Consider the following 27,005-nt stretch of genomic DNA (forward strand, 5'->3'; position numbering starts at 1 on the left):
ACCAGCTTCCTCTTTCCATAGCTGCAGTGAGTTCTCACTCTCCATGCTAAGGAGGTCTGGGCTGCTTCATTCATCTCCTGTCTCATCTATGATCTCCCCTTTCCCCACAGTGGCAAGGATGTCTTTTCCTCAGAATGTGTTTTCCTCTCTTTTTCTCCATTCTTTTCTTGTTTTACTTTACACCTGAAAGGCATCTTACACAGAGCCAACAGGCAAAGGAAATGAAGCTGTAGCTGAATTAGAAATTGTTGTGTACCTCAGCAAAAGAAGTTGAGCTGCAAACATTTGTGAAGAAATCTAAATAATGCTCAATTTAGTAGAAGATTTATCACGTTATGTCCAGACATATTTAAACAGAGGAGCATTGTCAAATTAGCAAGAAACATCTCATTGCTTCTTTGGTAGTGAAAAAAATTATATGATTGTGTAATATGCATTAAATATACTATATAATGAATAACAATGATAACATTTCTATACTTGGTTACTTCGATTAATTTTAAAAGCCTTCTGCAATCAGTAATTATGGCTTAGAAATCTCTTGTGGGAATTACCTTCTATTCATGGTTGAGGAGGTTGAAAATGTTTACAAGAAATTAACATTTAAATAATTTTCCTTATTTTAAAATTGGGTGGAAACAAAATTATCCTTTCAATTGATGACTGAGAAATGTGTACAGTGAGTGGAAAAAGACTGCAAAACAAAATGTCTGTGCATCTAAGAATATGTATTTTAACCATAAACTAATATTTAGATGATAAGCATAAAGAAGTCTAATAAAATGCTTGATGGCTGTATGCATATTATTAGATATACAAGGAAGTGATTAACTAGATAATTTTACATTAGAATATATGATAGCAGTGTAGCACATGGCATATAGCCAATTAATTCAAAAAGATTCAAACTGCTCATGCCACATTGTCCTAAGATGAAATCAAAGTTCTGTCTTTTCCTAAGAAAACTATGGTAGAAAATCATTGCAGGGACAATCTTGGACAGAGCAGTAACTACACTGCAGCAGAAAATTGGCACAATTGTATTACCTTGTCTTCCTGCACGGCAGCTTGATGTGCTTACATTGAAGTCTCCATCTCTTAGCTGTTTCGTAAAACACATTGTGTGTCTTCACAGTCTTATTCTAATTTTAGCAATTAAGAGGCATCTGGATTTTTAAAACAGCCCTTATAGAATTAGATTACTGTATTTTATCTTCTTTTAAAAATCAAATCAATAGGGAAATAAATATATAGCTTTGTTGTGCAATATAATCTTTTCTTACCAATTTCTTTGAGTGTGTTTTGTGTGTGTTGGTTTTTTGTTGTTGTTTTTTGTTTGTTTGTTTGTTTGTTTTTCCCTATTGGATGGCTATAGTCTTTGATTTAAAAAAGAAACAAAAATTGCTCTGGTGTTTGTTCTTACTGTTTTAGTAAGGACATAATATGATGAACATATCACGAAGGATGATAATGAAAACACACCATCAGCCCAGAGTCACAGTAGCATAGCTGAGATAGGAAGCAAAAATGAGAAACAGTACAGATGGCTGAAGGATAGCTCCCTAAACTTGCTCTTCAAGTGAGAGATGTGATTTCAAGATAATTGTCAAAACCATTAGCATTGTGGTAGTGCATACATACATGTGCAGTGATTATCCTGTACAGACAGTGGAAATGTACTATGAGAAAAATACTGTTTTTCTATATTATTAATATAAATATGTATTTCTATACATACAAGTATGCAATTCAGTAGTACTTTTCTACAATATTTTGAAAACATCTTAAAGTATTTTAGTTAGGTCTGTGTTTATTTTCAAATAATGTTTTATCATCATTTTCTGTCTTCCATTTGTGTGAATCAGATTTAGTGCTCTGCTCAATATCAGCCAATTTTTTCTACAAGAGAGTGGTCAGGCACTGGAATGGGCTGCCATTCCACACCACCAAGAGGTGGTGGAGTCACCATCCCTGGAGGTGTTTAAGAAACGTTTAGATGTTGTACTGAGGGACATGGCTTAGTGGGAAATATTGGCGATAGGTAGACAGTTGGATCCAATGATGGATGATCTTGCAATTCTTTTTCAACTTTGGTGATTTTGTGATTTTGTGAAAGCAGTAGGGACAACCGGACTCTGCAGACAGAGTGTTTTACAGGACACAGCAGTGTGAGGTCCCACATGCAGTTCTGCAGTATAATTTGGTACTTAACAGGAAAGGCCACTTCTCAAAGTAAAATATAGCTCAATTTTCATGCTGGTTTGCTTCTTTAGGCTGCTGAAAACTTTACCGGTTAGCCCAAACATCAGCACTTATTTAAGAAAGAGTTGCCTGGAAGCTCAAATTCCTTCACCTTACGCAAAACGTAACAGCAGCAGTTATGCCTGCCCAGACTGTGTCCAGATGAGACTCCTGACTGTTTTAGATGCAGTGGTACTTACTATGTTTTGAAGTGGAAGGATGACGAGTGCAGCTGTAAAGCGTTACACACACTCATGTCTTGGGTCTTCATTTCAGTTTGCTTTTCAACTATCTATTATTAACAGCTGTCATGGTCAGGAATTGTGCTTCTTTTTGGAGGATGAACTACTGGTAGAAAGTCTAATTCTTTTCTGAGCAAGCCTTTTTCTGTTTACATACATAAGCCTGATCTCAGTAAATGCTTTTTCCAGCTAGTTTCTATATCCTTCGGGAAAAACTGTATCACATGTATTACGAGTAGTAGTGTCCATGGAGATCCAATTACCTGACAAGATAACCAACTGTAGATGCAAAAGGTCACCGATATGCAGATTGATGTGACAATCACTTTTTGCTGCGACAAGAATTTGTTCAAGGTGAAAATAATAATGTGCTTTTCTTCCTAGCTGTTATCTTTAGACTAATCTAGAAGAACAGATGTAGTGGTTACAGCAGAGAGCGAGCTACCTATTAAACCTCTTCTAAACATAAAATTCTCATCCCTGTTTATGCTGAAGCTGATTGGTGTTGTTATGAAGCAGCATGACAAGCTTCTGCCCCACAATCAGTCTGGCCTGGAGGCAGATTTACATCACTGTTATTTCTGCTTGTTAACCAGCCTCTGCCCTTCATTGGCTCAGAACAACTGCACACTGCCACAGACATGCAACTAAAGAACAAGTACACATTGCATGGTATGAACAGGCCAGATAACATTTAGTATTCCTGGATATTAAGGAAGATCTGCTGTGATATGTCTGGGTCTCTTCTCTTACGAATACAGACTTACCAACTGAGCAGATAAAATTTGACAGTCATGATTTCTCCCTCTGGTCCCATGACAGCTCATGCTACTGGTCCACTTGCTCAAGCCCACTCAGAAACTGGAAGACACACAAACTTCCCTGTTTTCCCTGAAGGTATTCATTTTGTTGACACTGTTGTTTTTTCCTCTTGCCTGCTTTGTCTCTTTTAGATTCTGTGTGTTCCAGGAACTTGTGAACATTATTCTGCTTCAGGCTATACTTCTGGTAAGAGTCATATGCCCTTAACTCAAAGAATTTATTTTGTTGCTCTTGTATAATATGATTTACTTTGCCCTTGTGTAGGAGCTGGGATGGATGCAGATGCTAAAATAGCCACAAGTGTTTTGATTATGGGAATCCTCTAGTCATAACTAGAGAAAGGATACATTCAGTTCTGCCCTTGATGTGTGGCACAAGTTTTATTTCCTTACATAAGTACAGCAGGCAGAAATGAGCTAAAATGCTGGGAAATAATGAAATGCATGACCCAGAAAAAAGACAGAACAGTAAAATAATAATAATACAAAACATTTGTGCACTACAGTTAAAGAAATAAGGAGTGGCAAAATTGTTAAGCTAGCAAACCTTCAAGAAAGAGTTTCATTTCCATTATAGATCTGAAGAATCAATTCTGATATTCTTTTACATATGGAATTTTATTCAGTTTTTGTTATACAGATTATCCTGAGGCCTCTATCTGGCTGAGTAATCTTTGCTTGTTGATGAGCGCAGGACAATCCATTATGAAGTCAGTGACCATCTTACTGCCTTGAGGAATTTCAAAAATGAGTCCTTAAATGGCTTTGTATTGAATCAGCTTTTACATATCTTATGTATATTATTCACTACAGTGCTATTAAGCCAGTGCTGAAGACTCCAACCAATACTTAATCAGAGGAAGCTTTCATGGGGAATAATGAAATACAGTTTGCAGAGATGGCCATCAGTTACATGGTGCAGCCTTTTTTGATTGGAGCCCATTCTTCTGTCTTTTCATGTTTGTATTATGTTAAAAACAAGATTTATTTCCTTTTAGTTGTCTTCCATGTGTTCAGACCTTGGGATTATTTCTTTTGTTGGTTCTGGGACAATAAGTCTGTGAATTTCATTCTTTCATCTCTAGAATTAGATTTCTTTGGAGGAAAAATCCTGGAAGTGAAAAGATTTCTATGAAAATATAATTTTTTTATGAAAACACCATAAGAAACATTTAGAATTGAGGTTATAAGTACTCTAATTTCTAAAATTGCTGTCAGAAATATAGTAAGAAGAACGAAAATCTTAACTAGAACCATATTTTTTCTAATATGATCATACATATATAACACAAGTTAAGCAGAGTAGATGTAATATTTTTAAAGCAAAAATCTACTCCCTAAGTCAGAGTTAAAACAAGAAGAACACCCATTTTAATTATAAGAAGTTGCAGCCTTTTTGGGGATCTTATAGTAACAAAGAGAACGATCCAAGTATAAATGAAGTGATACCAACAGAGTTTTCTGATTTATACTAACTAACTAAAAAAAAAAAAAAAAAAAGAAATGAACAACCCCTCTGTCTTCCTATAAGAATGTTAGCAAACTCAATATTTAAACAGTTTAAGACAGCTTTTATAATACTTGAACTTGTAGATGTGCTTTCATAATTATTGACAATTACTACATCTAAATAAGGGTTATAAAGAGACTACAGTAAAGGTATACTGATTTCTTGTATTTCTCATCATTTATTCCCTTTTGTAATTTGAAGCTTTGTTATTAATAGCTTAGTGGGGTCCCAAACAAATTTCACTGTAGATGGGCTGAGTACTGTTGCCCATTCTATCAGGATTTTAGACTTGGTCCAAAAGCCATCACGAAGATAAAATCTTCACAGTAAAATAGTTTTCTGCTACTGGAACCATCCAAAATTAGACATTATTCTTTGAAGTCAGAAACGTCTACTGATAAGACGGGGGAGAATGAGCTCCTGTATTGCTTTTGGTGTTTGTATGGCATCACAGCAAGCTGTTGCAATGGGGACTAGATCCCTGCCAAAATGACAATGTGATATGTAGCACTTCTTCAACTTCACTGCATGTAACAGAGTACTACACGGCTTGTGCTAGTAAGATCTTCGTGCAAACCATGGTAACTAAGGTAAGTGTGAAGGCAAGAACTGCCCTTGTCATATTTATCATGCTGGCCCTCAGATGCTGTTGAATATGTTAACACTCAAAATTCATTTACATAACACATTTGCCAAACTGAAAACAAAAAGTTCTTTTATTCTCCATCTAAAGCCTAGGGCCATATTGTTGCCCAGAAGGAAAATATATTTTGGTTTGTCACAAGCTGAATAAGAAAGGTAGCTGCAAGTGATCATGCCTGAACAAAATCTTTTATTATAATTATTTTATATACCGAAACTTCTATCTGTAGGTTGGAACTTGAATCTTCTTGCATACTGAAAACTTTATCAAGGACACATCCAGTAACATACATGCATGATTTCACTGTGAGTATAAGGATTAAGGATGTTTCAAGTTGTAAGAAGGAAAAATTCATTCTATCATTTTCTTCATTACACTCAGCAAAACTTCTACAGTGCATCTGTTTGCAAGTTTTGTTTTACTTCTGAATGTATGAAGGCCTTGGAGGGATTGCCAGTATATTATTATTCTGTCAGAAAAAAGCTTCCCCTTGGATTACAGATAGATTAGATGGACTGTATCTAACACTGGATATTTATTAAGATGACCACTTCCATCACTTAACTATGGTGATAATGATCATGAAGAAACTTGAAATGAATGAAAGGCATTAAAAGCTAAAAGGAAAAAAATGTAATTATCTCACATAAAGAAGGAAAAGCAGTTAAATCTAAATAGTGTAGAAATTCCCCACAGGACCTTTTAATTACCTAAGAAAAAGCAATATGAGTTTAAAATATTTAAAAAGGTCTAAACATAATTGCGTAAGATTCACAGTTCAGATTTCTATCCAAACTCTGTAAGTTGAACGAACAAAAAATATTAAACATTTGAAGCAAAACTGATGTTTCAAATGTTGAAACTGTCTGTATTTTTTTCAGAGAAGGAAATGTGAGCTATTCTAACCCACTAAGACAGCAATTTACATGGATGTTGTGCTGCTACAGACAGTGAAGAGTTTTAAACACCTACTGAGCTGAAAATATAGCAGATAAAGTTTTATTTTTCACTTGCAACTGCGCTTTAAAAAGTTCAGCTAGCTGAGCACTTAGCTGCTGTCCGATGTCAATATAGCATTCCTCTACTGTGTCAAAGAACCCCAATATCTATTGCTGTTTTTTTTTTTTTTTTTTAATACATAAATTTGTCATGTCTTAGAGTACTCTTCAGAAGGCACCAATCTTGATCTTCTCTGAGCATTTGTAAGGTTTTCAGTGGAATTGCCTTTGCACTTTGATGTATGATGCAACATTTTGAAAAGAATAAGAAACAAAGCTTTGTTTAGGGCCATTAACAGTACTCTGATGACACCTCTTGCACACAGATAACACTTCTTTACTTCCACTCTTTTTGGAGATCTGGCCAGGAAAGAACAGAGTTGTTGTGCAGTAATTTCATTCAATATTAGTTCCTGTACTTCGTTGACTGAAAAGACAATTAGCTCTGGACAATTTCTTCATCAAAGTGATTACATTATCTGTATACTACAGAATCATACTGTAGTCTACACAATAGCTGTTTTTAACTGTTATAAGATGTTAGAAAGCAAGTTGCTGGTAAGGTTAAAACACAATAAAAGCTTTCAAAATAGATAAAAAAAGAAAGCATAGATGAGGGATTGAGAAGTGTGGGCAAAAGAGTAAATATAGTAGAAAGTATAACTACAAATCCACAGGAATTAAAATGTTAACTTCAGTGTTAACTACTACTCTTGAAATAAGCTTTTCTTTTTTTTTTTTTTTTTTTAATGTTTACAGTTATATCCCTGGTGCGTGAGCAAGACTTACCATTCTCTTCTTTTTCACATTCTCTTTTTGTCTCTTATTTGCCACCTCAGCTTTCTGTCCTCCAGGAACTGTTGTCTCTGTGTGTCATCCTTTTTATTTGGAGTCACTACAGAATTCCAAACCATTGTAAATAGGTCAGAAATACAACCTAAATAAAAAGGGAATACACTTTAGGAAAAGTTGGTGGGTTTTGCGTGGTGTTTTTTTGTTGTTTTTTTTTTTTTTTTTTTTTTTTTTTAAGCATTGTGAAGCTAATTCAAAAGAAAAAGGGCTGGACAAGTCAAGAAGAAAAGACATTGCAATTTTTATGGGTGTTTTTGTTCTGTTACTTCAAACAAGCATTTAAAGAAACAAGATTATTTTTTTTTTCCTTTTTTGCTCCATTTTCAAATAATAAGAATATTATTAAATTCAGTGTAGCAACTTGATGATGATTATTCTGAAACACGTTATCTCATTGTGCTAAAGGCCCAATACAATTTCATCTGGATATTTCTATTTCAGGTGTAAATTAAGGCTACTGTTTGTCCTGCATTCTGGAGGAAAAGGAGCACTACATATTAATGCAAATCTGGAATGTTAGATTACATGATAAAACTCATTTTCCCACCCACAGAGGAATACAGAGGGACAATGGTGGGTGGGGGGGGGCCAAGTAATTCCTGCACCAGCACCTCACAAGCCCTCTCCAAAAGCCATCAGCCACCAGAAACTCATCTTCACAAGCCATGATGAGCATAGGATAAAATGGAAATCAGAATAAAGGACTCAGAGGAAAGGATGCCCTGCCTGGCTTCCTCTGAGCACTATCTCAGGAGAGCGTCAGCCCAAGTTTGGAGAGGAACAAGCGTGGAATAATGGGGTAAGGAAATAGAAAAGGCTGGCCAAGCACTGGTCAGTGCAAAGATCAACCTAATGACTAGGTGAAATGGCCTGGAAATAAGGGTGGATGGGAATCCTCTCTAAGGGACACCTCTGGGTGTCAGAGTTGCAGGAGAACAACTGAAGTACTACTTCCTGTATTCACACTGATATTGATATGATCTCATGATTGTTCCTCTTGGAATTTATTGGTTAAAAAAATAAAAAAGTCATCTAAATGCTAGAATACAAGATACCACGTGGAACTATTGGTTGCTCAAAAGTTATACTAATAAAAATCAATGAAATTTAAGTAATTATGAGCATTGAATCATATTATTGTTACAGAGAAACACTGCAGAAACTCATTTCCCACACAGAATGAAGTTACAGGAAGTTAATTTTTAAATAGCTTGTTTTCCCCAACTCTAGGCACATCTAGGAGAAATATGCCAGAACTCTTTTTTTTTTTTTTTTTTTTTTTTTTTTCTGCTACCTGACTTGTCTAACTCTGTTCTGTCACTTGTATCCCACACACATCAGGAAATGACAGATTTTTTTCACAGCATACACAGGCCAAGAAAAACAACAACCACTAAAACGAGGAAAAGATCCACAAGATCATTCCAATAGTAATATCTAAAATATTCCCTTCCTCTCGTGAAATCTTTTTCTTGGAAACAACATGAACTCAGGTATGTCAAAATTTTTAAATGTATTGTCCTGCTATACCTCCAAATAAAATGGTCATTGAATATCTTGTAGAATATTCAATATATAATGCATCAAATCTGGCCATCCTCTGTATTTTTTTTTTCTTCCCATTCTATAATCATTCATAAGGATGCCTGGTTACATAAGGCCTTGTAAAATGTGATGGGTTACTTAATATTTTTAATAAGAAACTGTACAGAGAAAAAAACAACTCTGTTCTGAATTGAAAAGAGGGAATCAAAAAACTACTTCACCCAGAAAATTTTGAAAAAAAACACATTTTAGTGCTACAAATATGAATATACACTCTACTGTTTCAGTTCTACCTAATGTTCACAATAGAGAGACACGGTAAATATGCACAACTCTTAGAGACATTCAATTCCCTCTTTTCCTTTCTTCATTTTCCCCATAAAAATAAGTAGTATTGCCTTGAGAAAACAAGTTATTAATTATTAGGACAGCTTACAGTAAAGAGAAGTAGACCTTATCTTAGTGAGTAATGACTATGTATTTCACTATTAAAGGCTATTAAACACATCAGTGTTTCTTTCACAAATGCAACATTGTCTGTGGAATTTGGAGGAAGAATGAAAGTTCCTTACCAAGTTTTCTTTCCCACCCACTCTCTTGTACCCATCTACGCTTTCTGGAGTGCAAAATGTCAAAGTATTTTTTCAGCATATAGTTTGAATAAATGGTAGCCTATGAAATTACCAAGGGCACTGGTCATTTTCTCTGCATCTTGTACTGGGTAAGGACAGTGAAACGAACAGAAGGGTCCAATCTGTAAACACTTGGCTGGTACCAATGACAAAACATTAGTAATGTTGACAATGAAAAGGCCTACATTGCGCTGGGTTTGTCAGCACCAGATGGGTTGCGTTTCACTTTTCTCTAAGTGGGAAGAGAGTCTGTGGGGAAAAACTGGCAGAGCTCATTGGCAGGACTTTAAACTGAGTTTGAAGGGGAAGGGAGGTAATAGAGAACCTGCCCATGATAAGCTGTGGGAAGGCATAGCTAGGTCTAAGGGACAGGGTGCTAGCAGGGGCCTTCAACCTGGTATCCTGAAATGTGTTGGCAACACTGCAGCACACTTGAAATCTTATGACAATGAGACATCTCTTCAGGAAGTTAGGCAACAAAATCCCCCGGGAATCTGCTCTCAAGGACAGCGGAGAGGAGAAGAGCTGGCAGATCTTTAAGAAAGATTCCTTAGGACATAAGAGGTCTCCATTCCCAGGTGTAGGAAGTTGAGAAAGGAAGGCAAGAGTCCATCATGGCTGAACCAGAACCTGCTGGTTAAACTGGAGGGCAAGAAGAAATCACACAGACAGTAGAAGACATTCGAGATCAGGCTGAAGAGGGCACTGAGCAACCAGATCTATTTGTAGCTGTCCCTTTTTCATTGTAGGGGAGTTGGACTAGATGAACTTCAAAAGTCCCTTCCAACCCAAATGATTCTATGAACTATGAATGATGCATGATACTATAAAACCTATTTTTCTTGTTTCCCAATAAACAAAAACTTGAAAATTTATCTTTGATTACTTTATGTAATCTACTGTAGTATAACTTGTCTTCATATCTTGAAGTTTTCTACTAGGTTTGGTTGGCCAAAATACTGAAAATCTAAAACCATTAATGAAAGTAGATATGTATTTGAAAACTTTATATGGTGGTAAATGGATTATAACCATTGAAATAAAAGCATCATATCACCTCATCAGAATCAGTCCTGATTTACAGGAAGTTCTCCTTTAATCTTTTGTAGATAAAAAAAAAAGAAGAATCCTGTGCATTTTTTTTTTCCTGGTAATGACTCCTTAACTACTGTATCTGACAGTGCTTTATTTTGTAATAGTTTGCCATGTTCCTAGCAGAAGTGCAGTGCATGAGAGAATGATCTTTTTGAGTAAAATACTTGTTTTATATTCTGTATTTTTTATAAAAGGCTTGCAACTGTGAATTTTTTCAAAAAATGTGATCTTGTGTTAAATGTGCTAAGCTATGTAAAAATAATTCTGAGTAGATGATCACATGCACTACAAATATTATACAAAAATCTATCACAAATATACCCTATTTCTTATTAAGTAAATATATGCAGAATAAATACGAAAAAATGTACCTGCCATTGATAGGCATCTAACAAGGATACACAGAATTGTGAATTCTGTGAATTCTTGAGAATTGTGCTAGAAATGTAAAAGTCCCAAGATGATGGAATTCACCCCTCTGAAACTGTAACATGTACTATATTACATTTGAGTCAACAAATTGGTATTTCTAAAAAAAAAAAAAAAAAAAAAAAAAGTGAAGCTATGATTCCTAGCATGTATCAACAAGCTTTGAAATAGATTTCATGCATGCATGTTTTTTGTGTGTGGTTTTTTTTTTTTTTTTTTTTTTTTTTTGTAATCTGATTTTAAATGTTAACTAGAAGCAGGATATAAAAAAAAAAGGTACGGCAAAGATGATTTTCAGTAATATTGAATGTTTGTGTGCAATTAGCATACAGAGCACAACTGGCTGATCCCTCCCTGCAATTACTCAGTTCTGATACAAGCAACATTAGATGTCTGACAGTAATAGCCAGGAATTTGGAATGTTTATTTGCATGTACCTGTAACAAGTTAATCTGTCTGAATTTTTCCTTATATTTCAGAATTAATTTGTGGGGGCTTCGAGCGTCCTTCCTGTCAAACTGGTTGCTAGTGTTACTTCATACAGTTATCTAAAGAAATAACGGAAGCCTTCCAAAACCAATGAAACCAATTTTTAATTGTTATTTATTTAAATATTGGAATAGCCACCATTTCAGATCCAATACATTTAATACTAAGCCGCCCAGGAGGAGGGATTCTCTCCCATTCTGTGTTAATAAGACCCTATTTAGGAACTAGGTGAATGCGCACACTAAACTAACACCATTTTTATTTTGTGTAACATCAGGGAGAATTTCCTGTTCCAAATGTTGCTAGACATTACTCCAGAAAACAGAGGGGGCACAGGAAATGAAAATTTCAGGAGAAAACATGGCATCCCCATCCAAAGAAGGAGGAAGAAATGTTTGCTTTGGTAACAATGGTAGGTAAAAAGTACCTAGAGTTTGATCTGGCATACTGATGTGCAGCTCAGATTTCAATGAACAAAACAAATTGCTATGAAGCAGTCACCCTTATATAATGAATTGGTTGCTTGCTGCACTGTGACTTCCTTGCAAAAGTCATGCCTACCACTGAAAAATGCTTCTATGAAAATATATCCCCACCAACAGTAGAGTTTTTCTTTTGTTAAGTAAAGGCTTAGCCCAGTGACTTGACAACCATGACAGAATGAACAGTGCTTTTAACTAAGAGAGTTCAATTAGTAGCAAACACATTTCCTGGAAATATAACTTCACCTAAATCGGCGAAGCTTTCCTGGCAGAACAATTGCTGCTGTACACAACAATCAGGCACTTACCTGACCTGATTTTCAAAAGTGCTGAACATTTAACACATTCATTGTAACTGCTAAATTAAGCACCTGCAACTGGATTTAGGAGCATCATTAGCTATAAAATTCTGTGCCCTACCACTAGTGCTCTCATGGTCTCTGATAAGACTTGTGCAAACAGAACCACCCAAATGTATCAGTGAATGACCACTATGTTATTCTTGTGCAGCAAAAGAAAGTGATGACAATGCCTTCTACAGGGATAAAAGCACTATGGAGCAATGGAAGATGACAAGGAAGAAAAGTTAGTTCACCCTTTCCCATGAGTGATGGTAGCTCAAGAAGAATACAATCTCCACCAAAAAAATACACTGCTCCCTGAGCTGTTAACCCTTAAATGAGGATGAGGATTGGGCAGACACAGGCTCTACCTCTTCCACTCAGATGCACTGCTTGCACCTCAGCTCCCTGGATTAGCCACACCTTCTCACCTTGTCTTCAAACATTGATTCAGGCACTGACCTGGCAATTCCACTGCCACACTGTAGGATATATATTTGATTAAACTGGTTATCAGAGAAGTCTAAGAAATTTGTGAGATCTTATTACCTTGAAAAATAAGATTCCTTGTTTATTTTAAATAGCTACTTTTTGTTATTGCAGCCCGAATATCCTAGCTTCATGCAGTTAATATATCCACAGCATATATACAATATATATTTATATAGTTCTGTTAACAGAAAAATAAACATAATTCTTTCTTACTGTATCCCACAAAACTATTATAAGGTTGTTACAGTTGGTGTTACAGGTGGAATGATTATCGTGGTGGAAATAGAAAAAGAAACAAACAGGGAAGAAATGCTCACCTACATCCAAAGATCTAGGTTTGCAGGAAAGACTACACAGAGGAGGGATCTCCAGAAAGAGAACCTTCCCTAGTGGCAGCCAGCCCTTAAATGGGGTCTAAGAGGTACAGCCAGGCTCCACCCCTTCTGGATACACAGAATTGCCTTCACCTGTGCTCCCAGGGCTGACTTAGTGCTTGCCTCAGGTGATCAATCAGTGTTCAAGCCATGACTCAACAGTTCCCATGCAGAGGTCAAGTTGAGAAATCCTCACATGAAGTTTTGAAACTCTTAAAAAATATTTCTAAATATTAAAAACTCTTTATATGATAAAGCCACTCTTTCATGATCTAGACCTAAGGAATGGCTGAGAAATACCCATACAATCTCTCCGTGATGTAAAACAATGAAAAAGGGCAAAATATGCTTAAGCAAAAACTTTTTGAAGGCATGTTGGTAACCATACTTGATTAGATATGATTTACTGGCTAAGTCTTTTAATTTTTCCTCTATAAGTTGGCATATATTTTTGAACATAACACAGTCTTATTATGAGAGATGAATCCAAGGCAAAGAATGTGTAATCAACAGTAACATACTATCTTATTTATTAATTGAAAAAGTGGAGTATGCATTAAAGATGGTTATTGTACATGTATCGTCCTGTCATCTGTGTAACAATTCTTCATTTCCTACCTCCCCCAGTCCTAAAGCAGTGCCTAACTTATCTATGACAGTGACAGCAGTAATTCTTATATAATGGAACCTGCTTGACAGATAAAAATATTCAGGAAAAATTCAGATCTTAATTTTGTCAGTAAGAAATATTTTCTGAACCCATCTTAAAGAATAAAATTATAGTTCCTGCAATTAGATAAAACATAAAGAGCCTCTGTAATGAGTCACTTGAAATATTATTTTTGTACATGTCTAAAACCCATATGTTTTCATTCTTGCAAGATCCATAGCTTTGTGAGAACTTTGCTATGTGGTGGATTCGATCAAAGTTTTGCAGGGCTTTCAGTTACCACTGTTATCTGTTTCCTCGGGTACACAGCTCAAGATCTTCAAAACACGGCCTTTTCACAGAATCATAGAATCGTAGAATCTCCAAGATTGGAAAAGACCTACAGGATCACCCAGTCCAATCATCCCCCGATCACCAATAGCTCTCACTAAACCATGTCCCTCAACAAAACTTCCAAATGTTCATTGAACACCTCCAGGGTCAGTGACTCCACCACCTCTCTGGATAGCCCATTCCAGCACCTGACCACTCTTTCAGAGAAGTAGTATTTCTAACATTTTCAAAAGGTCCAACATTTTCAAAAGGATGGACAACAGTAAATCCATAGTTTGGAATAACCAACGTAATAGAATTTGTCCATGGCTTCTGGTTACAGGCATAGGTTTTAACTATATGTACAATGTGAAATGTATTAATTTCAGAAGATTCTTCTTCTCTAGGAAGCTGACTGCGCATTCAATCTGTCCTTTTTTTTGGCTTCCCTGTTGCTCCATGGTCCTATGACTTTATTAGCAGTATCAATGTGGAACATTTGCTGTACCCCACCAGGATTGTTTTTCTCCAACAGGAAACTGGGGACACAACATCACAGAATGGCTTGGGATGGAAGGGACATGCCAGCCACTAGACATGCCCTGCAATAAAGCACAGTGAGGCATAAAGCCTCATTATTCTGTGTTGAGGTTGGAGTACTGCATAGGGAAGGAAACAAGCATCAAATTTGCTCATCCTTACTGTGGGTTGGGAGGTATCTTAGAACCACAGCTGTGTATTCTTCTGGAGAGAAAAAATGGACTCACTCCTAAAGAGATCCTGTGGCTGGACATATGCATGTAAATAAACAGACATGCACAGCTCCAGAGGGAGCTGTGAAGCTAAACTGTCTGGTAGCACAGACGTATGACTTGAGACAACTAACATCTCTGATCTCAGGAGAGTGTGACTGGGAGACCATAGAGTATTCCAGACTCAAACACCATCTAGGAGAATTCATGAGATATCCTTGAATGGAGATTATTAGGCATATGGCCACCCAGAGAAAAAAAATTGAGAATGCAGAATGTGGGAATCTTGGCTAAGAGAAGGCTCTCCACACTTTTCCCATTGCCAAAATCAAAACTTGATATGTATGTCTTCCTGTAGAATCTCCTGTTTCCTTAGAATTCAACAAAGGAACCCCACTGCACAGGACATATACCTGTAATTTAATGAATTTTTCAAACTTGCATCATTTTCATGGCTGGTTTTTGAGTTTTTGTTGTTGTTTCCCTCTTTTCTTCTTTCCTTCAGAACTGATGAATAGTGTTTTCTGCTGGAATGGTCTTTTCCCTGAGAAATGCCATTTACATATTAGAGAGCTCTTTGTGGCAGCATTCATAGCATCATGTCACCAATTTGAGTGGCCTAGAGTTGGAACTAAGATGAAAAAACTATAGTAAAGTAGCAGTGCATCTCAGCAGGAACTTCCTACCTCAACAAATGCCTTCAAAATGAAATTTCCTATTGAAATCTGAAAGTTCAGCAAAAAAATTCAAAGAGGGATAGACTGAAGGTAAATTGGGCATGAAATGTAAAATAAATTGAAATGTAATACGTCCAACACAAACATGAAAGGATACAACAAAGGGAAAGGATAAATCAGAAAGTATCTATTACATCCTTGTTTATTTCTAAAGTAGTCTAACTTTGCTAGCTGGTATTCCCACTTAGTACAGTTTCCACTATAATCATTTGTTTGCTTTGCAAGGAGTGCAGCTGAATCCTTTTGAACAAAACTGTTCCTGCATTTTAGACAGGCATGTTCAAATGAAAAAAAAAAAAAAAAAAAAAAACCTGTCTCAAATACCAGAGCTGAAACTTGTAACTTGAATTTTCACATTAGAACTGCAGACTATATGATATCTGCACTTTGAAGTTCTGAACAGCTAAAATGGAATGAAAATGAATATCTCTGACTGGAACCATTCCAGGATTTTTTCCTGTCTCAATTTTCTTGCTTATTACCTTTGCAGCTTCCACTGATTTCTTATTTCTCGAAAGGTATCTAGAACATAAAACAGAAGGGCTTAGTACAGATACCAAGAAAGCACAGAAGAGAGAAAACACAATCAATGTATTTAGTATTTTTGCATAAAACTATGCTTTCTTACTGCTACTTAAAGCAAAACATTCATTTTAATAGCAATAAATAAACTGATTACATTGAGCAAAGTCCTCACATTCATAATGGTATCCATCTAGCTACCAAAATATGTACAAAAATAGGGTTTATGTGACAATTGAAATGAAAGAGCACGTTAAATAAATTCCCTTTTTGTTGCTCAGATATAGGGATTCCTATAGCAGGATGCTGGGAAGCTACCCTCACAAAGATGGCAAATTCCCTCAAATATACACCAGAGTAACCTAAACATCCAGGGCCTCATTCAAAGTGAAAGTCTCATCAATATCATTTGAATACATCAGCATCTGTGCTTAGCTCAAGGTCATGTATGATTCATCGCAGCCCAGCATTCCCTGTTCAGCTATTTGCTCTTCACAGCTTGAAGTTTCCAAAAGATGATGCATTTTTACTACCTACTTCTGAAGGTGGCACGTACCATGAGATTTAGCAAACAACAAAGGCAGCAAGTTCAGCCATCAAGTAATTTCCATTAATCAAAACAGTTGAGAGTCTTCCTGTCTAACATAAGGCCCAACTAATCCTGTAATACCTGGAAGACTGCAGTTACAGAGCTTTATTGGAGACAGCTGATCACCACTTCAGACACTCTGGTACTAAGCAAGATCACCAAGTTCAGCTAAATAGTGTGTTGTGTAGCACATCACTGAAAGGATACAGAAGTGCATCCAGGGCAGGATCAGGCACGGGATGGGACTGAAGATGATAACAGCATTAAAAGGAGCAGAAATGTTGCCCATGAGTGTCCCTGGATACCTCAGAAATAACCTGGATGTTTCAACATTCCATAGTCACTTTGTAAATCCAATCAAGATACAGATAGGGCAGACTAAGACTGTTTTCTAGAGTAGAGGAACATATTGCCTATCTGGTCAGTCAGCCCACTTAAGGATTGCATCTCTGAGAGAGAGGTGGTACCCTCTTTGCACAATGGAATAAGTTTAAACATTTTTTCATTAACATAGAAATGAGCAAAAGTAGGTAACAACATTCAATTTCCTTCTAGTTCTGTAGTGAAACAGTCACACTATCATTCTTGGCCCATGTCATGAACAGGTACATATAGATGTCTATCTTTCACTCTTTATCCATACACTTGGCTGCTTCTTGTTAACCTCAGTGTATATTTCTGGAACACAGGTGTGTTTGTTGCTCTAAATCACTGACAGCAGTGCTGACATGCCTGTGGTTCTCCCTTCTTCAGATTATCTGCTGAAAATGCTCAAAGAAGTATGCACATGGGGCTGCTCGACTGGATAAAGGAACTCAAACTAGTTCCTTTGTTCAATAGTGATGACCTTCCTGGAGCCACCTGCAGTGAAAAGTACAGTGCTTAGATTTTTCCTGCTGCTGGGTTTGGTAATGAACAATTGGTACTTGTAGTAAGCAGAGAACACAACTGGTTTGTTTTTTTAAAGCATATATATTATCCTCAGACCAATAAGACAGTGATTTTTTAATCACCTTATTTATTTTGCATGTAAAAGACCCAAAGTTACAATTTAAGGCAAGAGTCCTGCTGCACTACACAACTAGCTCTCTGGGAAGCAGAGTTGCAGTGTAGTTGTCACCAGCAATGACCACCAATCTTAGACAACATCTGTGTTAGATTCTGTATATAAATTCTGTGCATGGTTGTGGCAAGAACCTCCAGCAAACATAATTTACAAGCAAAGACTTCACAGCTGCTATTTTTGTCCCTCTTTTACTTCTGGGACCCCAAGTCTAGCAGGATCTACTAAGCAATCCTGGAGCAACTAAGCAATCCAATATCTTTGAAAGTGGTACTGCGTTTATTGAGTGTTCAGAACTGTAAATCAGTTAAACTGCAGATCCTCCTAAAATAATTACTTCTTGCCATTTATATGCCCTGAACTTTTAAAGAAATTATACTACCTAAGCAACAGGGTGTATTTAATTAACAAGTACTCCTTCCACGGATAGGAACAAGGGTTCCTTCTTCTGTTAGATGCCACTCAAACAGAACAGGAACACAGTTCACGCCCTGAAAATCATGAAATCTAATTTCTCTGGAGTGCCTTGATATTTTCAAAGTATCTCCCTTGTTTATTAGGCCAGAGTGGTCAAAAAAAAAAATATCAATGTGAGATGAGGGAGGTTTTTCACTCCCTAAAAATGTAGCAATTCCTCCTGGTCTTCTGAAATAGAAAAGGCTGCCTGCTCCTCAGGGAAGCTACATGCAATGTCAAAAATTCTACTTTGGGTTTTGAGTACAGCACTTTTCTCCCCAGAGCTCAGCTGTACTTCCAGGCTCCTTCCATAGTCAACATCTAAAAGACCTTACAATACAGGCTTATAAAATACAGTAGAAAAAACAGCATCAATTTTCCTTTTTTTTTTTCTCCCCTAAGCTCTGCAGTGCTGTTATTTAGAAGCATAATGAAGGCACTGTAGATTTCATACACAATTTCCAGTGTTCTGTAAGCACTAAATTGTTTTCTAAAGTTCTACCTGCTACAGAGATGCATGGCTTCTCAGAACAGAACCTTCTCCTGTTTCTTTTATTGGTTTCTGTCTTACACAGTCAATGCCGCAGCTTAAATGAAGAGTAGAAAGACTAAGAGCAATGGACATTGTGGAAGAAACACAAGAGAGTGGAAAGATGAAGGTACCTGTTGAATTCATATTTTACTTTGCATTGACATACAGTTGCAAGAAAATAAAATACTTCCTTTCCTGCTTTGCTGACAAATGGCTGCCTGTCTCCTTTAGGTGTATTAGTTTGAGATGAAAATGCTTATAAATTTAACCAATTCTAATGTATAGCAGTTGTGAAATGAAGCAAGAAAAATAATATTGATAAAGTTAAAAATATTGTTTCAGAGAAACTCTTTAAACAATACCAAGCAGTTGTCTCAAACTTTCCGAACTTGAGACTAATGTCTTTGCTGTTGTGGCACAGAACCAGAATCAATGACAACAGATTAAATTTAATATGCTAGATGTGTTGGCTACATTTTGGAAGAAACAATCTCAAGTCATCTTTATCCACTGCAAAAAAAAATAAGTCTGGTACATTTAAATTTAAATGCACGGGAATCTAAGTGAATGAGGATGCATGCAGTTTACTTCAAGAGAGAGAACACACCTTTTACTTCAAGAGAAAGAACTCTGGGATATCTTTCCAGTGCCTTTGGTATATGATAATCCCCTCAGAAAGTATTGCTAAACCAACCAATGTGGAAGGTAGGTAAATTCAATAGAAGATTTCGGGTTTTAGTGCTTACTCTGTATAGTAAAACCCTTGTGGCTACTGAAACTAGTTGGAAAAAATTTCCAGATCCATTTTCATTTCATGCATTTTTTTATCAATTTTATCTCTATTACCTAACGCAACGTTTGCTGGAGATGCTACAGTTCTGAAACACTCGTGAGATGTGCTGCCTCACTACATGTTGAGAAATATAGTATCATAGAATCATCAAGGTTGAAAAAGACCTCTAAGATCATCCAGTCCGACAATCAACCCATCACCACCATGCCCACTAACCACATCCCTCAGTGCCACATCTATACATTCCTTGAACACCTCCAGGAACAGTGACTCTACTGCATCCCTGGTCAGCCTGTCCCAACACCTCACCACTCTTCTCAGAAGAAATGTTTCCTAATATCCAACCTGAACCTCCCCAGTGCAACTTGAGGTCATTCCTTCTCACCCTGTCACTGTTAGCTGGGAGAAAAGGCCAATCCCACCTTGCTAGAGGGAGCTGAATAGAGCAATAACTTCTCTCCTAAGCCTCCTCTTCTCCAGACTAAGCAAACTCAGTTCCTTCCAATTTTTGTCTACGTGAGGGAGAAGGGGTTTCTACTTTTGCTGATATCTGGAATTCTCTCATGCAAAGGAATATTGCTGCAGAAATAATGTTATTTTAAATCTAATTAAAATTCACCAGGGGTAATGAGAAATCATTACTTGCAGCAAGATTTGAGGCAGGTCACTGGCAAGCACAATTGACTATGTTCCATCTGGTTATGCCAGACAAACAAAGTGCTGGGGGAAAATTTTCATATACCATTTTCTCTGTGCATTTGCTTATTTCAGACGTTTCTACTAAAAACTGACATCACTTTGAGACTTTTTTGTCTTGTGGAGGTGATGTTAATTGCTAAAGAAATATGTTACCCGCTAGAGAAAGAGGTGTGAGACAGCCGAGCATCCCAGTGCCTGCTTTATTCATTGATTAAGAGGTAATTTCAAAATGTAGAGCTGCCTAAAGTGTCTGCTGGATAGCTGGAATGTAGAAAGGGCAGTGAGAGAAACCCATAGGGGATTATTTCTGTTTGGTTGAGAAGCTCAGAGTACTTGCCAAGCATTAGTGGCATAACCTACTTTGACTTCATGAAATGACAATCAGAGCGTGGCCAAGATGAATTCACAGATAAGTGACAGCCTTGGATTTCAATCAAGATCTCATCTTAGCAAAGGCTTTGGGTTTTTGTTCATATTTTTTGTCTTGACAGCAGGTTCCACATGTTGATTATGATCTATGTTCCTCTCATCAGTTTCTGCACCTCTGAGAAAAGCAAATAAAATTATAAGGAACTCAAAATATTTTCCGATTTATTTGACCTAAAGGGTTCCAGCTCTAAAAGGGCCACTGTCTATATGCAGGTTAAGAAGACCATAACTCTGAACTGTCAAAAAACACAAGTTACAAATGATTTTTTAAGAAACAGTAACAAAAATAGTTATTACTACCTACCTCTTTTGTGTGTCCTTCACGAAGGAGTCCTAGAATTTGTTGTGAGTTTCTGGATACAGAATTTCATAAAGCTGGATGACAGTTTAGATGTGATGTAAACAACCTCTTATATGAAAAATGTAGTAGAGAAAAATGTTCATTAAAAGCTGAAAATGAAATCATTATATTTAAAGATAGCTCAGTTAACACACAAAGAAAAAAAAAAAAAAAAAAAAAAAAAAAAAAAGAGTATCTTAGAATACAGAGTAGAATTTAAGCTATGGAGCTGATTCACTGATAGATAAAACAGAAGCAAATTAGACAAAAGTTAACAGGATTTCAAAGATTGCACACTTAAACAGCTGATTTCAACTTAATGGCTGGCAGACCTTTCATGTTCATTGTCAGGCTTATCCTTCTCTGTTTTTCAGAAACAATAAGTACAGGATGGATGTGTGTCTCATTTGTGGGACTCGGTTTTCAAAAGTGATTTAAATGACTATCAGACAGTACAGGATTCACAGGATGGATAAGGTGTTCAACAAAGGGAGAAACATAGGAGGTACACCTGAAATAATATCAGTAGAAGGTGATAAGTGGAGTTTCTTATCTATCACCTCTGAAACTGACTTTTTTCAGTATTTTCAGTAATAGCATTAACCTAAGGAAGACATATGCCAGTAAAATGTACTGAGTATGTTACACTGGGATCCATTACATTATCCCATATTGCGGGGGACTGCAATAGCAGAATTTCAGTCACAAGGACTGAAATGAAGAAAATGGGAATGAAATCAGTATTACCATATGCAAGGTGATGCACTTGAAAAATACTGTATATCTAAACTATGAACTGGGAGTTCCTTTGTGGAAATAAATAAAAAAAAACCAGCTGTAATCTCAGCTAATTCGCAACAGGTCAAATACAAACCCTCAGGAAGATTGAGGGCAGGAAAAACAAATACAATTCTGTGATATCTGTGGAAAGCATTTCAAGGAAAGAAAGGAAAATGTATCATAAAAGATACTGATGGGACCCCATCAGGGATACAAGATAAATTCCTGACTATCAGTACTGAGAAACAGCAGAGCAAAACAGAACAGGTAGAGAGAACTACAAAATTAGGTCTATGCTGATATGGGCACCCCATAGCATTTTCTGTCTACATTTTGCTGAAAGTTAGGAGGCTTTTGCTGGAGGTTATTGCTGTTTTACTTCATATGTGTGCCTCAATCTTCTTCCAAAGCAAATGGATGAAAATGGAGCCATGAACCTCCAATTTTCACCCCACTGCAGATCCTACTGTCCAGAAGTAAAGTTTCATTCACCAAGTGAGTGAAAGTCTGTTTCTATTTATAATCTAAAAGAGACAGAAACAAAAACAACAACAAAAAAAGCTTGTTCTTTCTTAATGTTGCAAAATGAAGTCTTATCTGGAACAATTGCTATCTATAAATAGAGAAGAGCGTTAATACCAGGAAGAGAGAAGATCTAGATGATAAAACTATGATAAAAGCAAATGGATAAAAGCAGCCTATGTCCCTGTTTAGCTGGGTTCATAGCAAATATCAAAGCAGTGAAATGATGGGCAATATTTCAAAAGGAGACCTAGCAGTTTTCAAGCATTATTGCTTTTACAGATGGAATTTCAAGTGCCTAGGAAGAGAATTGTCAGATATTGTGCTTGTGAAAGGAAAGGCTGGGACTCAAAAAAACCTACTGGGACATCCTTTGCAAGATTTCACCTCAGTAATTGTTTGATGGTTGTTTCTCATTTATTATTAGTTTTTATTTAACTACTTTCATTACATAGGCTGACAGCTCACAACATTGCTTTAGCACAAAAGCAGGTGAAATTGCATTAAACAATTTGCAGAAATTTAAGAATGCTATTCCAACAATTTTACCTACATCAAACAAATCTTTGTTCCAGTAAAGAAATACTATATTTGTTACACAACCTTTGCCATTATGGTGTATTAACCACCAATGATTATTTGAGATCACACTAAATACTTGACTGTGACATATACCTTGTGTCATCTTTAAGTGTGGAGATACAGGTAATCTTCCAAATTTCTCATTTATTTATTTATTACTACACAGAGTAATCTTTATACATTTTGAGTTCCAGAGGCTAGACCATGAGCAGCTAACTGCCTCATTAGGAAAAAGTATTTAACACTTGAACTTTTAAGAACTCCATTTACCTGTTCTTACTGGTTCAAGTCCACCGATAACTAAAATTTACAAGGAAATTCTTTGAGGGTCTAGCAGCACACAAATCCCTTTGCTATTAAGCAGATCAGAAACAGTCTCTTTTTTATTCTTTGCCATAACATACACTATTTTTCCTCCATCTTGTTTTCACAGAAGGCATTCACAGAGGTAGCCTGTGGCCTGGTAACAGATTCATCCCCTGGCATTCAAGCATTCTGGGACCTGACCTGGTATTAGGCAAGCAACCTGCAGGTGTAGTTTCCACACCAAGAGCAAGGCAACTAAAATTAATGCACACCTGTGTGGCACTATTCCATGCTGGAGCAGATGCCTGTAGTGTAACCCATGAGAAACCCACACAAGAACAAGCAGATGTTCCAGAAGAAAAAAATCCTGACTCCACATTCTGGATCAAGGATGTGAGGAGGAGAGGCTATGTATAACACTATGTACTGTCTTTACATTCTCTATCTTCCCTTTGTCTCCAGGAGTAAAAAAGGCTGAATTAGTGAAGCTGAGCCTAGGAAAGGAGGGAGGAAAAGTTTGGTTTTTTAAATGTGTGTCTCTGTTTCTCATTGATAAATCTATTTTAACTGGCAGTAAACTAGTATCACCAAACTGATCTTGTTTTGCATACAACAGTAAGTTATGTCAGTATTTATCTTGAACCAAGAGCTTCTCATACCTGTTATTTTATTTTCCCATCCAATTGGAGTACTGGTGGCAGTGCATGAGCCAGTAGGTTGTAGTTTGTTAGCCAAGGCTACCTCACCGCATAGTTACATCTGGAAGATGAAACAAAATAACTGCTATATAAAACAGCCGTGATAAATATTGGGACTTCACTCTTTCTGGTCACCCTCTATAGTAGTACTTTTTTTCTCAACCACATGTATGCCACAAGGTTGTTGTTCTTTTAACACAGAGGCTCCTATTTCACATCTGTAACTCTTGTTGCAGCACACCTACCCACAAAAAAATCTTTTTTCAATCACAGTATAGCAAGATTAGCAAATTCTTTTTGTATTCAAGGAATATTAATACGAGTGCTTCTATATTATAGTCCAATAAACTTTTCTGAGGGCGGCACCTACATAAACTTGCCTCTGAAGAATTATATGCTCATCATAAAACTGTCAATTAGATTTCTGAACATTCTAAGATAGTACAGAGCAATTCCTGCTGTAATAGCTCACTACACTGACATGACATTCAAGGCCCAATGTGTGCATGCTCAAGAGGGAGTCACATTCTGGAATGAAGCACAGCCAAGTGCTGGACTGTCAGGTGAAGCAGGCTGAAGCTTTAGATTGCGAGTTTGTAAACAGCCATAGTTTCAAACCTCAGAGAAGCCTTTTTCAGAAATCTAAAGTGGATTTGAGAAATTACAAGCACCAAAATGTTTTTAGCACGCTTTCTGTGATTTATTGTAGCACATCCCATACTCAGACAGTTGCTCAGAGGATGCAGACTCTGAATAACTCAAAGACTTGTGACATCTTCAGAGTGTGCTTTTTTTTTTTCCTGGAGATGAGAAAAAAAGCTAGGTTAAATAATGTGGCTTTGTAATAGAACAGTGATCTAATCTTTGTTTGTTCTTTCCACTTGCCTGCACAGAGAAATTAGTTATTTATCAAGTGATGATGCAAACACAATAACTTTTCTAATGTGTGTACTGGAGACAGGAGTTTGGAGAGAACATCTGTTGCATGCTCACATCACTCAGTACAGCTCAGATTTAACTCATGTGGACAACAGATGCTTTTATTCAGTTTGAAACGGCAGGATGATTCAAGGGTATGTATTTTCCTGCAAAAATTGATTTATTCTGTTCTTCAGACAGGTTTGAATAACATTCTCTGAGGGCATGGACAAAGTCAGACAAAGACAGAATTCCTGCTCACAAATTTCAGTCACTCCCTAACTTGTGGGAGAAGCGACATGCTGGCTTGTTTCCATGGATATGGCATAGCACATTACAGCCAAGACACAGCTAGTAGGGCACAACACAGCCCACCAAACATGTCCACTGGAATATAGTTAAGTTAGAGATTGGCACTGTTTATTATCTTTACTGGTTCTGACACAATTCTGCCTGCACCAGTTCCTTAATATGACCACCAAAAGTCCTTGTGGGTGCTACACTCATACAACAACCCAACCAAAAGATCTCCAAACAGAAAGATTTACAAACATACTTCCTTCTTCCTGCTGTGTCTTTTCACAGTCCCTTCCAGCCCCGCTCTCAATCTAACAGGCTTCATCAGATTTCTAGTTGCAGCAAGTACTGTGTTAACCTTCTGCATCTGTAGGGAGCTTGTGCCAAGTCCCAACTTTTACCTGACATATCTTAGCATACACCAATGCTACAGATTCACCAATTCTTACTTTACACCTCCTCCTGACAGTTTCAAGATGAAAAAAAACATTTCCTAAATCTATCTGCTCACTTCCTCAAGGGAACAGATGAATATTCCACTACTTCCCTTCCTTCCCTATTCCAATTTAACAATCCAGACACAGAAACCACACTTCTCCCTGCAGCCCTCCCACTGCCCTTTTAAAGGAGCGTAATACATTGCATCTATAAACTTCAGCTACCTGTTACACAGTTACACAATTAGTCTTCAAGCAGCAGTGAGATCTGTTAATTACTGTTAATTTCTGTTACTTACTAGCACCGAGATGGATTTGAGCCTGCCTGAGTTGTTCCTAAGGTTATATAAAACAAAAAAGAAGGTTCTATATGCATTTGTAATGAGTTATGCAAGAATACAACATAAAGGCAATACTGCTATCTTTATAGGAATAATTCTTGCCTCAAACACATGGAGTTCTAGCATTTTCCTGTCTCTGGTCTGAGTACATTTTTATCCTCATTTGGTTTTGATAGCATCTGCTTTATAAAAACAGTATGTTTTCTTGCCTTAAACAACTGCTGTACATAGGGGTTGGCTAAGGAAAATTATTTCAAAGCTTAAACTCTTTTCTTTTGGTTATGTGTCTTTCAAGGCTGCTGAAAATACTTTGATAAAAGGCACATTGCTTGCTTCAGTAATTATAAACTGATAAATTTTTCTGAATGCGACAGCTGCAAAGATTTTCACTATTCTCCTTCAGTTTTCTAACTACAAGCCTGCAGATCATTATGTCAGTGGTGGGAGCACAATAGTATTAGGAAAATTAAACTGTTTTTGAATACACTGAAAAGGAGAGGACTGCACAATTGGTGCAATCCCTATGCAGTTGTCAAAGCCTATTAACAATCCTCCTCCTCTGCATTGCTTTTTTCCATAATGCTCTTAATATTACATATACTCAGTGCAGGCCTCTAGGTTAAAGCTTCACTGTAAAAATCATAGAAAAATTACAGCAGAAAAGGACCTCTAGAGGTTTCTTAGATTAAACTTTTACTCTAAACAGAATTCACTTCAGAGATATGCCAGGTTCTTCAGCAGTCCTCAGTAAAGGACTGAGGATGGTTTCCCATTGAGGGAAGATGACTATGAATTTTTGGGTAGTGTGATGTGATTTAGCTGTATGAAATAAAAAGCACTAGGAATAGTTATTACAGGCCAGATTAACTCCAGGAAAATCTCAATGGTCTAAGTCATAACAACATGGCCAGCACATCAAGGGAGGTGATCCTCCCCCTCTCCTCTGCCCTGGTGAGGCCACATCTGGAGTACCATGCCCTCTCCCTGGGCTCCTCAACTCAAGAAAGACAGGGGACTTCTAGAGAGGGTGCAGCAGAGTGCTAC

At 36.9% G+C, this 27,005-nt stretch overlaps 2 long non-coding RNA genes across 3 annotated transcripts; both read right to left on the minus strand.

The window, feature by feature from the left end:
* Positions 1-3,903: 3,903 nt before the first annotated feature.
* Positions 3,904-7,388, minus strand: LOC122179241. The gene is made up of 2 exons (XR_006178604.1): positions 7,245-7,388; positions 3,904-4,415 (listed from the first exon to the last, which is right to left on the minus strand). It is a non-coding gene; the product is annotated as an uncharacterized LOC122179241 (long non-coding RNA).
* An 8,749-nt stretch (positions 7,389-16,137) lies between these two features.
* On the minus strand, positions 16,138-24,025 carry LOC122179316. Of its 2 annotated transcripts, none has more exons than XR_006178640.1 (3): positions 23,930-24,025; positions 21,045-21,149; positions 16,138-16,179 (listed from the first exon to the last, which is right to left on the minus strand). It is a non-coding gene; the product is annotated as an uncharacterized LOC122179316 (long non-coding RNA). The 2 variants fall into 2 exon arrangements; XR_006178641.1 differs by having other exon boundaries at positions 21,045-21,190.
* Positions 24,026-27,005: the final 2,980 nt, after the last annotated feature.

Source organism: Lagopus leucura, unplaced genomic scaffold (assembly GCF_019238085.1).
Source record: "Lagopus leucura isolate 7727_CA_CO unplaced genomic scaffold, USGS_WTPT01 Super-Scaffold_100002, whole genome shotgun sequence".
NCBI classification, from domain to species: Eukaryota; Metazoa; Chordata; class Aves; order Galliformes; family Phasianidae; genus Lagopus; species Lagopus leucura.